Source organism: Carcharhinus amblyrhynchos, chromosome 33, assembly GCF_965287045.1.
Source record: "Carcharhinus amblyrhynchos chromosome 33, sCarAmb.v2.hapA, whole genome shotgun sequence".
Lineage (NCBI taxonomy): Eukaryota > Metazoa > Chordata > Chondrichthyes > Carcharhiniformes > Carcharhinidae > Carcharhinus > Carcharhinus amblyrhynchos.
The window spans coordinates 9,769,357-9,779,356 of record NC_137356.1 but is presented as its reverse complement, the minus strand read 5'-3'; the positions used below and the strand labels follow the sequence as shown (position 1 = coordinate 9,779,356).

At 50.8% G+C, this 10,000-nt stretch overlaps 1 protein-coding gene across 2 annotated transcripts in view; it reads right to left on the bottom strand.

The window, feature by feature from the left end:
• LOC145361113 (ELAV-like protein 2) overlaps nucleotides 1-10,000 on the bottom strand; it is a 127,858-nt gene that overhangs the window by 117,361 nt on the left and 497 nt on the right. The window lies entirely within an intron of this gene.

The window sequence follows — 10,000 nt, the reverse complement described above, 5'->3', positions numbered from 1 at the left end:
AAGAAGATTGCTAGCTGGCTAACAAATTAGTTACCCCATTATCCAATTTGGGAGATCAGTCCATTTAGTTGCGCGGTGATATTGACACAGGTCTAGTAACCTGGAGACCCAGGGTAATACTCTGGGGATCCGGGTTCGAATCCTGCCACGGCAGATGGGGAAATTCAAATTCAATTAAAAAATAATCTATAATTAAGAATCTACTGATGACAATTGTTGGAAAAACCCATCTGGTTCACTAATGCCCCTTTTAGGGAAGGAAATCTGCCGTCCTTACTCAGTCTGGCCTACATGTGACTCCAGAGTCAAAGCAATGTGGTCGACCCTCAACTGCCCTCCAAGGGCAACTAGGAATGGGCAATAAATGCTGGCCCAGCCAGCGACGCCCATGTCCCATGGGCAAAGGGCAAAAGAATCCAAGGGGCCCCATTTACTTTTGGGTCTCTGTGCCAGTCACCAATAGGCAGATACCCACACCCCCTCTCCTGCCTCCCAGCCATCTCTCATCCTCTCTCTCTCATACACACTCTCATTTTCTCTCTCTCACTCAAGATCTCTCATTCCCTTTCCCTCTCTCTCCCTCTCTCTCTCTGTGTCTCACTCAATTTCAAGATTAGACCCACGATATAAAAGGAGCAAAGCTTGTGATTATAAGAACATAAGAAATAGGAGCAGGAGTAGGCCATCTAGCCTTTCGAGCCTGCCCCGCCATTCAATAAGATCATGGCTGATCTGAAGTGGATCAGTTCCACTTTCCCGCTTTCTCCCCATCACCCTTAATTCCCTTGTCTGTCAAAAACCTATCTACCCACATCTTAAATATATTTAGCAAGGTAGCCTCCACCACTTCAACGGGCAGCGAATTCCAGAGGTTCACCAATTAGAGACCACCAATTAGAGTTGGGGTGATTAATGACAAGTAGGTATGTCAAACAAACAAATTTCCCATTCCCTCCCCCCCCGCCAGCACGGAAATCGTAGCGGGTGGGACCGGACCATGGAAAGATCTGGGTCAAAACTTTGACAAAGGGTCACCTGGACTCGAAACGTCAGCTCTTTTCTCCCCTTCCTGCCAGACCTGCTGAGATTTTCCAGCATTTTCTCCCTTGGTTCCCTGGAGCGATCTGTTGACCTGGGGTGGGGTTTTCCGGTTTCGGAGTGAGCGAGGTCGGAAAATCCCACTCATCGTCTTCCCCTCTCCCCAAAAGGGTACATCCTGAATAATCCCACATTTTCTGTGGATTGTCTTCAAGATACACAAAGAGGAATTCTGCTGGTACCTCGAAAATACAACAGTGCCCGTGGTAATAACTATCGTCTGTTGTGACAGTGGGTCAACTTTACATTTACCCTGTAATGTAATGTTAACCCAGATCACATTACCCTGCTGCTCAGTGCTAACATTCTGGAGGAAATCATTATTAGCCTGAGTCCATCGATTTTGTTTTTATTTTTAGTTTTTATTTTTGATTTGCGATGCCATTGGAAGATTGGAGTTGAGATTGGGACCCATCGTCAACACTGCGGAGAAACCACAGAATCCCGACAGTGCAGAAGGAGGCCATTCAGCCCATCGAGTCTGCACCGACCACAATCCCACCCGATTTCCCTAACCCAAACATTTACCTCACTAATCCCTCTAGTCTACACATCCTGGGGCGCGAAGGGGAAATTTAGCATAACCAATGCACCCTAACCTGCACATCTTTCAGACTGTGGGAGGAAACCGGAGCACCAGGAGGAAACCCACGCGGACACGGGGAGAACATTCAGCCCAGGCAGTAACCCAAGTAGTTTGTGCTACTGTACCGCCCAGATGGTGGGCATACAGATGGCACCTTTGGGCAGTTTGCCCATTGAGGATTTTACAGGTGGTGGGATGCCCATTTTAGTTTAAAACTTATTTATTAGTGTCACATTCACACTGCATTAACATTGCAATGAAGTTACCGTGAAAATCCCCTAGTCGCCACACTCCTGTTCGGGTACACTGAGGGAGAATTTAGCACGGCCAGTGCACCCTAACCAGCACGTCTTTCGGACTGTGGGAGGAAACCCACGCAGACACGGGGAGAATGTGCAAACTCCACACAGACAGTGACCCCAGCCGGGAATCGAACCTAAGTCCCTGGCGCTGTGAGGCAGCAGTGCTAACCCACTGTGCCATCACTTCTGGGCTGACCTAGAGTCATGGAATCATACAGTGCAGAAGGAGGCCATTCAGCCCATTGAGTCTACACCGATCACAAGGCCCGATTCCCATAACCGCATGCACTTAAACCTAGCTGGTTCCCCTGGACACTAAGGAGCGATTTAGCACGGCCAATCCACCTAACCCGCACAGCTTTTGACTGCATTGCATTTGGTATTTTACGAATTAAGATTTAATTTGATTTGATTTGATATATGATTGTCACACTTATCAGTATACAGTGAAAAGTATTGCGTGCTATACAGACAAAACATACCGTTCATAGAGAAAGAAAGGAGAGAGTGCAGAATGTAGTGTTACAGTCATAGAGAAAGATCAACTTAGTGCATTAAGAAGTGTTGGAAAGGCAGTCTATGTTGTTTCAGAGGTCATTCTTTTATATATATGTACATATATATGTGTGTGTGTGTGTGTGTGTGAACACTGGGAAACTGCCTTTACCAGTTTGACCGACAATGTCCTACCATTTGAATGGGAATGCCTGAACCAGCCCCTGTGTGGAAAACACACCCATCCTTTATTGGATCCTCCAGCCACAAGGGCAGAACATGTCTGGCTGGGGATGGCGGGGAGGGGGGGTGGGTTAATTAAATCAAACGTCCCTTTGAAACAGGGACTCCTCAAAGTTACACCACTAATCAGGTGTCCTTTTAACAGGCACATTGCTTATTCAAATCCAGGACAGAGATGGATAAAGTTTGCACAGAATTTGCAGAGAGAATCGATTTAAGAGTTTTTAATCGTGACACATGTTGTTCTCTTACGCACCGCCGTCCATTTCTCACATCTTAGGCTCTGTATCCAGCCTCGTTCGCTAATGACTGACTTCACTCAATCTAAGCCTTTCGATGAGGTAATTGTTAGAAATAAGTGTCAGGTTTATTGTCACGAGAAAGTCTCTGAATAAATACCTGCAGTAATACAGGTGCGCTGACGGCTGTGTATTGTCACCAATTTAACGCCTGGCTCACTCTTTATCTCTTTCTCCCTCTGACTCTCTCTCTCTCTCTCAATATTGCTCCTTCTCTCTCATTAACTCATTCCCCTCCTCTCATTCCCCCCCCCACTCTTTCCCTCTCTCTCTCCCTCTCTCTCTCTTTATCTCACTCCTATCCTCTCTCTCACTCTCACTCACTCCCTTCCCCCTTCCCCTCTCCCTCTCCTTCTGTCTCACTCCTTCTCCCCCTCTCTCTCACTCCCTCTTTCACTCTCTCTCTCCTCCCACTCTCTTTTTCTTTGTTCCTCTCTCTCTCACACACTCTCTCATTCTCTCCCTCTCACCCTCTCTCTCTCACATACACACTCTCACTTTCTCTCTCTCACGCTCACTCCAGGCCTCTCTCTCTCTGTCTCACTTTCTCTCACTCACTCCCTATCTCTCTCACTCTCTATCTCTCTCTGTCTCATTCTCTCTCTCTCACATACATGCTCTCACTTTCTCTCTCTCATTCTCAAGATGTCTCTCTCTCTCTCTCACTCCCTCTCTCTCTCTGTCTCACTCCATCTCTCTCTCTCTCTCACACCTACACTCTCCCTCTTTCTCTCTCCCCCTCTCTCTCTCTCACACACATACACACGCTCACTTTCTCTCTCTCTCTCACTCCGTCTCTCTATCTCTCTCACTCTCTCTCTCTCACCCTCTCACACCTACACTCTCTTTCTCTCTCCCCCTCTCTCTCATACACATACACACTCTCACTTTCTCTCTCTTTCTGTCTCATTCCGTCTCTCTCTCTCTCACACACACTCATCCCTCTATTAAACCTGCCAGTGCTGGATTACACTATGAGGAAAGCCTCTCTGTGTAAGGGTTGAGGAGGTTGGGGGGGGGGTTGTTGAGTGAGAGTGGCTTTGTCGAGCTGCTGGCTGTCCCCTGTGTCAGTGTAAAGAATGAAGACAGCGATGCTTTCAGCACAACCGTACAAAGCCCGGTCTGCCGGCACGATTCACATCACACACCTCCCTTCCCTGGGCACCGTGGGGGCATGGGGATGGAGTGGGCAAAGTAAAACCTTTCGAGGCTGGCACCTCGGGTATCGGGTCCTAGACATGATACCAGTTTACTGAGCCCCTGCTCCCCCCCCACACTCACTGTCTACACTGGGGGGGAGGGGGGTCCCAGCAAGAACAAAAGGGAGGTTTCACTACAGAGAGAGTGTGTGAGGGAGAGGGGGGAGAGTGTGTGTGTGTGTGTGTGTGTGTGTGTGTGTGTGTGTTGGGGGGGTGGGGGGAGTGGTGGGGAGAGTGTGTTGAAGGGGTGGGGGAGAATGTGTGTGTGGGAGGGCTGGGGGGAGAGTCTGGAGGTGTGAAGTTGGGGGGAGTGTGTGTGTGTGTGTGTGTGTGTGTGTGTAGGAGGGGTGAGAGTATGGGTGTGTTGGGGAGAATGTGTGTGGGAAAGTGTGTGGGGTGTGGGAGTGTGTGACTGTGGGAGGGGTTTGGGGGTGTTTGAGGGAGGGGAGACATTGGTAAGGGTACGGTTGCTATAAATATTTTGTTTGACATCCCGGGGACAAAAGCTTGACTTTACACAATGTCTCTCGCGCTGCTGCTTCTGGTAAACTGTAAATACTTTTTTATTTCACAAAAAAGTTCCAAGATTTCATTGTTTTTACAGCTGAAATCTGTGACTTTCCTGAACTTTCAGAGGGTTATTACCACCAATTTCTGTTTTTGATGATGGTTTTTGTTTACGAACAAAAGAAATGTAACCCCATCCGTAATTATTCCAGGCTGTTAGCACATTGAATATCCCCCATTACAATTCATCCCCCCATTACAGCTCGTCCCTCCATTACAGCTCGTCCCTCCATTACAGCACATCCTCCCATTAAAGCTCAGTCTCCCATTACACTTCATCCCCATTACAGCTCATTCCCCCCATTTCAGTTCATTCCTCCCATTACAGTTCAGACCCCTCCATTACAGCTTGCCCCCATCACAGGCCATCCCTCCCTTTACAGCTCATCCCCGCATTACAGCTCATCCACCATTACAGCTCACCCCCATTACAGCTCGTCCCCCAATACAGTTCATCCCTCCTCATTACAGCTTGTTCCCCATCACAGCTCATTCCGCCATCACAGTTCATCCCCATTACAGCTCATTCCCCCATTACTGCTCAGAGCCCCCCATTACAGCTCATCCCCCCATTACAGCTCATCCCTCCATTGCAGATTACTCGCCCCATTACTGCTCGGAATCCTCCATTATAGCTTATTCCCCCCATTGCAGCTCATTCCCTCCATTACAGCCCATCCCTCCATTACAGCTCATTTCCCCATTACATCTCACCAGCCAATGGCTGACTGGCATCTCCACAATTGCGACTGGATTCATTTCTGATTAAACCTCTGGAGGGGGAAGCAAGAGTCACCCCCCACCTCCCCACCCTGGCCCCCCCCACACATACCATCCCACCCTGGTCCCCGTCCACACGCACCCCCCCTCCCCCACACACACACAATGAAAATAAAACAAAAAGATGCGTCCCCACCCCACACCAAATAAAACACCCAGAAAAAAACCCAGCGAGTGTTCCCCAGAGCCACATCTACCTAGTGAGCAGTGCCACCTCCACCTGGTGTGAGACAGCGGGAGTGAGGGACGGGGGCCGGGGGGGGGGGGGGGGGGGGGAGACGGAGGGGGGGGTGAACGAATCAGCCAAAGCCTGGGAGAATATCAAATGCCCGACCTTTCCAAACCCTGGGGAGGAAACACAATCCAAATGGTTCACGGATAAGTCAATTAATTGGTTAATTAATAGGCGCACGGACACCAGTAATAGAAGGGGGGAGAGGTGTATGTGGCCCACCCACTTGATTATCAGTCTTGTGCGTGCATCCCTCCCCAACTCGGGGCAGATGTGACCACGTTGGTCGCCGTGCCACAGTGGCACAAGAGGCAAGCGAGGTCCCGGCCTCTCAACCCGCTGACGGGTTAGATGTCCTCTCTCTCTGTGACTGTGTGTGTGAGTGTGTATGTGACTGTGTGTGAGTGAGAGTGAGTTTGTATCTGTGTGCGTGTGTGTATGTGAGTTTGTGTGTGTGTGTTTGCGTGGGCGTGCGTGTATATATGTGTGTCAGTGTATGTGTGTGTGTGTTTGAGTGTGTGGTGTCAGTGTGTGAGTATGTGTGTGTGCGTGTGTCTGTGAGTATATGTGTGTGTGCAAGTGTGCATTTCTGTGTGTGTGTGAGTGTGTGTTTGTGTATATGTTTGTGTGTGTGAGAGTGAGTGTGTGTGAGTGTGTATGTCTGCATGTGTCTGTGTATGCATATGTGTGCGTGTGTGGGTGTGAATGCATGTGAGTGAATGTGTGTGAGTATGTGTGGCTGTGTGTTTGTGAGTGTGAGTGTGTATTTGTGTGTGTGCATGAGTGTGTATTTGGGATTGTGTGTTTTGTGTGAATGTGAGTGTGTGTATGTGTGAGTGTGTATTCATGAGTGTGAGTGTGTGTTTCTGTGTGTATGTGTGAATGTGAGTCTGTGAGTGTGCGAGTATGTGTGTGTGTGAGTGTGCGTGTGAGAGTGTGTGAGTGTGTATGTGTGGATATATGTGTGTGCGTGTGCAAGTGTGAGTGAGTGTGTGTGTGTGTCTGTGTGAATGTTTGTATGTCTGTGAGTGTACGTATGTGTGAGTGAGTGTGTGTGTGAGAGTGTGTGTACGTATGTGTGAGTGTGTGTTTGAGTGTGACTGTGTGTGTTTGTGTGTGAGTTTGTGTGTGTGTGTGAATGTGTGTTAGTTGCGTGACTGATTTTGTGTGTGTGTATGTGTGTGTGATTCTGTCTATTTGTATGAGTGTGCGAGTGTTTCTGTGTGAATGTGTAAGTGTCAGCCTGAGTATCTGTGTGTGTGTCTGTGTGTGTGTATGAGTGTCTGTGTGTGTGTACATGTGTGTGTGTGTGAATGTGTGTGTGAGTGTGAATGTATGAGTGTGTGCGTATGTGCGTGAGTGTGTATGTATGTGTGTGTGTCTGTATGCGTGTGTGTGAATGTGTGAGTGTGTGTGTGTGTCTGAGTGATTGTGAGTGTGCGAGGTTGTGTGTGTGACTGTGAGTGTGTGTGTGTGAGCATGTGTGTGTCTGTGTCTGTGTGTTTGTGAGTGTGTGTGAGTGTATGCATGTATGTATGCATGTGTGAGTGTGAGTGGGTGAGTGTGTATGTGTGTGAGTGTGTGTGTGTGAGCACGTGTGTGTGTCTGTGTGTGTTTGTGTGTGTATGTATGTATGCATGTGTGAGTGTGTGTGTGTGTGTGAGCACGCGTGTGTGTACGTGTGTGACTGTGTGTGTGTGCATGTGTGTTTCTGAGTGCATGTTGTGTGAGTGTGTGTGTGTGATTGAAAGCGTGTGAATGTGTGTGCGTGTGTGTGTGAGTTTGAGTGCGAGTGTGAGTGTGTGTGTGTGCATGTGTGTGTGAGTGTGTGTATATGTGAGTGTGTCTGCATGTGTGTATCTGTGTGCACGTGTGTGTGTGTGCATGTGTGTGTATGTGTGTGTGAGTGCATGTGTGTGTTGTGTTAGTGAATGTCTGTGTGTGTGCATGTGCATGTGTGTGTGTGTGCATGTGTGTGTATGTGTGTGAGTGCATGTGTGTGTTGTGTTAGTGAATGTCTGTGTGTGTGCATGTGCATGTGTGTGTGTGAGTTTCTGTGTGTGTGTATGTGCGAGTGTGTGTGAGTGTGTGTGTGTGAGTGTGTGTGCATGTGTGTATATGTGTGTGTGCAAGTGTGTGTGTGTATTTGTGTGAGTGTGTGTGTATGTGTCTGTGGGTGCATGCGCATGCGTGTGTGTGTGTGTGTACATGTGCATGTGTTGTGAGTGTCTGTGTGCATGTGTCTGTTTGTGCGTATGTGGGAGTGTGTGTGTGTGTGTCTGGGTGTGCATGTGTGTATGAGTGTATGTCTGTGTGCGAGTGTCTGTGTGTGCGTGTGTTTGTGTGCATGTGTGTGTGCGTGTGTGTGTGTGAGTGTGTGTGTGTGTCTATGTGCGTGTGTGTGTGTGAGCGTGTGTGTGTCTGTGTGTGCGTGAGCGTGTGTGAGTGTGTGTGTCTGTGTGTGCGTGAGCGTGTGTGAGTGTGTGTGTCTGTCTCCGGTACGCATCGGACCAACACTATTTTCATCGATTTAAATAAAAATAAATTTTGATGCGATGGTGCCTGGGGGATCCACTGGGGATTCGCGGCAGTCAAACCTGCTGGATCCACATTCCGACCTCTCCCCCACCCTCCTCGCCCCACCCTCCTCCCTCAGCCTCCAAACACGTATCCACAGAGTGAGGGCGGGGGTGGGGATTGGGAAATGGGAGGGAGCGAGGGCGGGGTGGACAGCGTAAGGGAGGGCAGCTGGTGGGGTGGCGAGGGTAAGGGGGTGGGCGAGGGGAGGGAGGGGTGGTGTAGGGGTGGGTGGGGAATCGGAGGGAGGGGTCGACACGGTAGTGGGGGAGAAATCGGAGGGAGGGATGGATGGCGTAAGGGGGGCAGTTGGTGGGGTGGAGTGTGGGTGGGAGGGGTAGAGTAAGGGGGGAGCGGTGAGGGAGATGGGGGGAGAATCGGGGAGAGGGAAGGGTGGACAGTGTGAGTGGGGAGGGGTGCAGTTGGAAGGTTGGGGGGGGGGGGTGAGGAACGGGGACGCGAGCTCTCAGGAGCTGGCAAATTGCGGCTTTGTTAGAAGCTGCGTCGGATCTCAGAGGCAGCCGGGCGTGAAGCCAATCCATATTTAAAAACGCACCAATGGTGGCCTGCGTCAAATAAATCCGAACAAATCACCCGCCCCCCCCCCCCCCAAAAACCACGAGCAGCACTCGACCCCCCCCCCCCCACCACCACCAGCAGCACTCGCCGACCCCCCCACCACCCCCAATCACCCCGAATCCACCGATGCTAAAATTGCAATATCCTTGGAACGCTACCTTCCCCCCCCCCCACCCCGTCCAATCTGACACCCTTCGCATCCTCAGCCTCCCCCCCCCCTCCCGCACACCCCCCCACCTCCCCCCCCCCCCCCCACCCCCCCACCCCCCTCCCCATTACATCCCCTTTCCTTTTTCTTGTCTCTTTCTCTGATGGAAACCGCTCTGGAATGTTAAATCTGGGGTAATCGCCAGTCGGGGGTGGAAAGTGAGGGGTTGGGGATGGGATGGGGGTGGTGGGGGGTGCGGGGGTGGGGGGGTGGGGGGGGGCGTTGGGGTGTGTGTGGGGGTGGAGGGGGGTGGGGGGGGCGGGGGGGCTGCCCGAAGCAGTCGAGTGACGGTTTGGGAATGAAAATCGGATTGTGTTAGGTCTCCGGAACTTTGCATTTTTCCGCTGGGTGCAATAAATAACCAGCTGAATGAGGCGAGCTCCGTGCAGATCCGTAAGCTCACGTCCCCCCTCCCGCCCACCAACCCCCCCCCACCCTCCCCCCCACCCTCCCCTCCCCAGCCGTCCGCAACTCCGATTGCAATAATACAACAGAATGGGTCTCTTATGCTGTGCATTCAGCGGGGAAAAGATACGAGGTTTTTCCTTTGCGTGTCGTGTTAAATTGCCATCACGTTCGGTCGATGAATAAAATTCCTTCACCGTGGTCGCTCGCTCGGTGGGCTGTCGCGCTCAAAATCGTAGCGTCGTTACCTATTTTTATATCTCTGTTACGCTTCCTCTCCCCCCCCCCCCCCCACCACTTCCCCAGCACCTCCCTGTGTTTCCCCCCCATCACCACCACCACCACCTCCTCCTCAGGAGAGCTGGGCTTTCGTTCGCAATCGTTCGATGGGGGCTGAATGCTGGGGGACATGGAAATCGGGAGGGCGGGT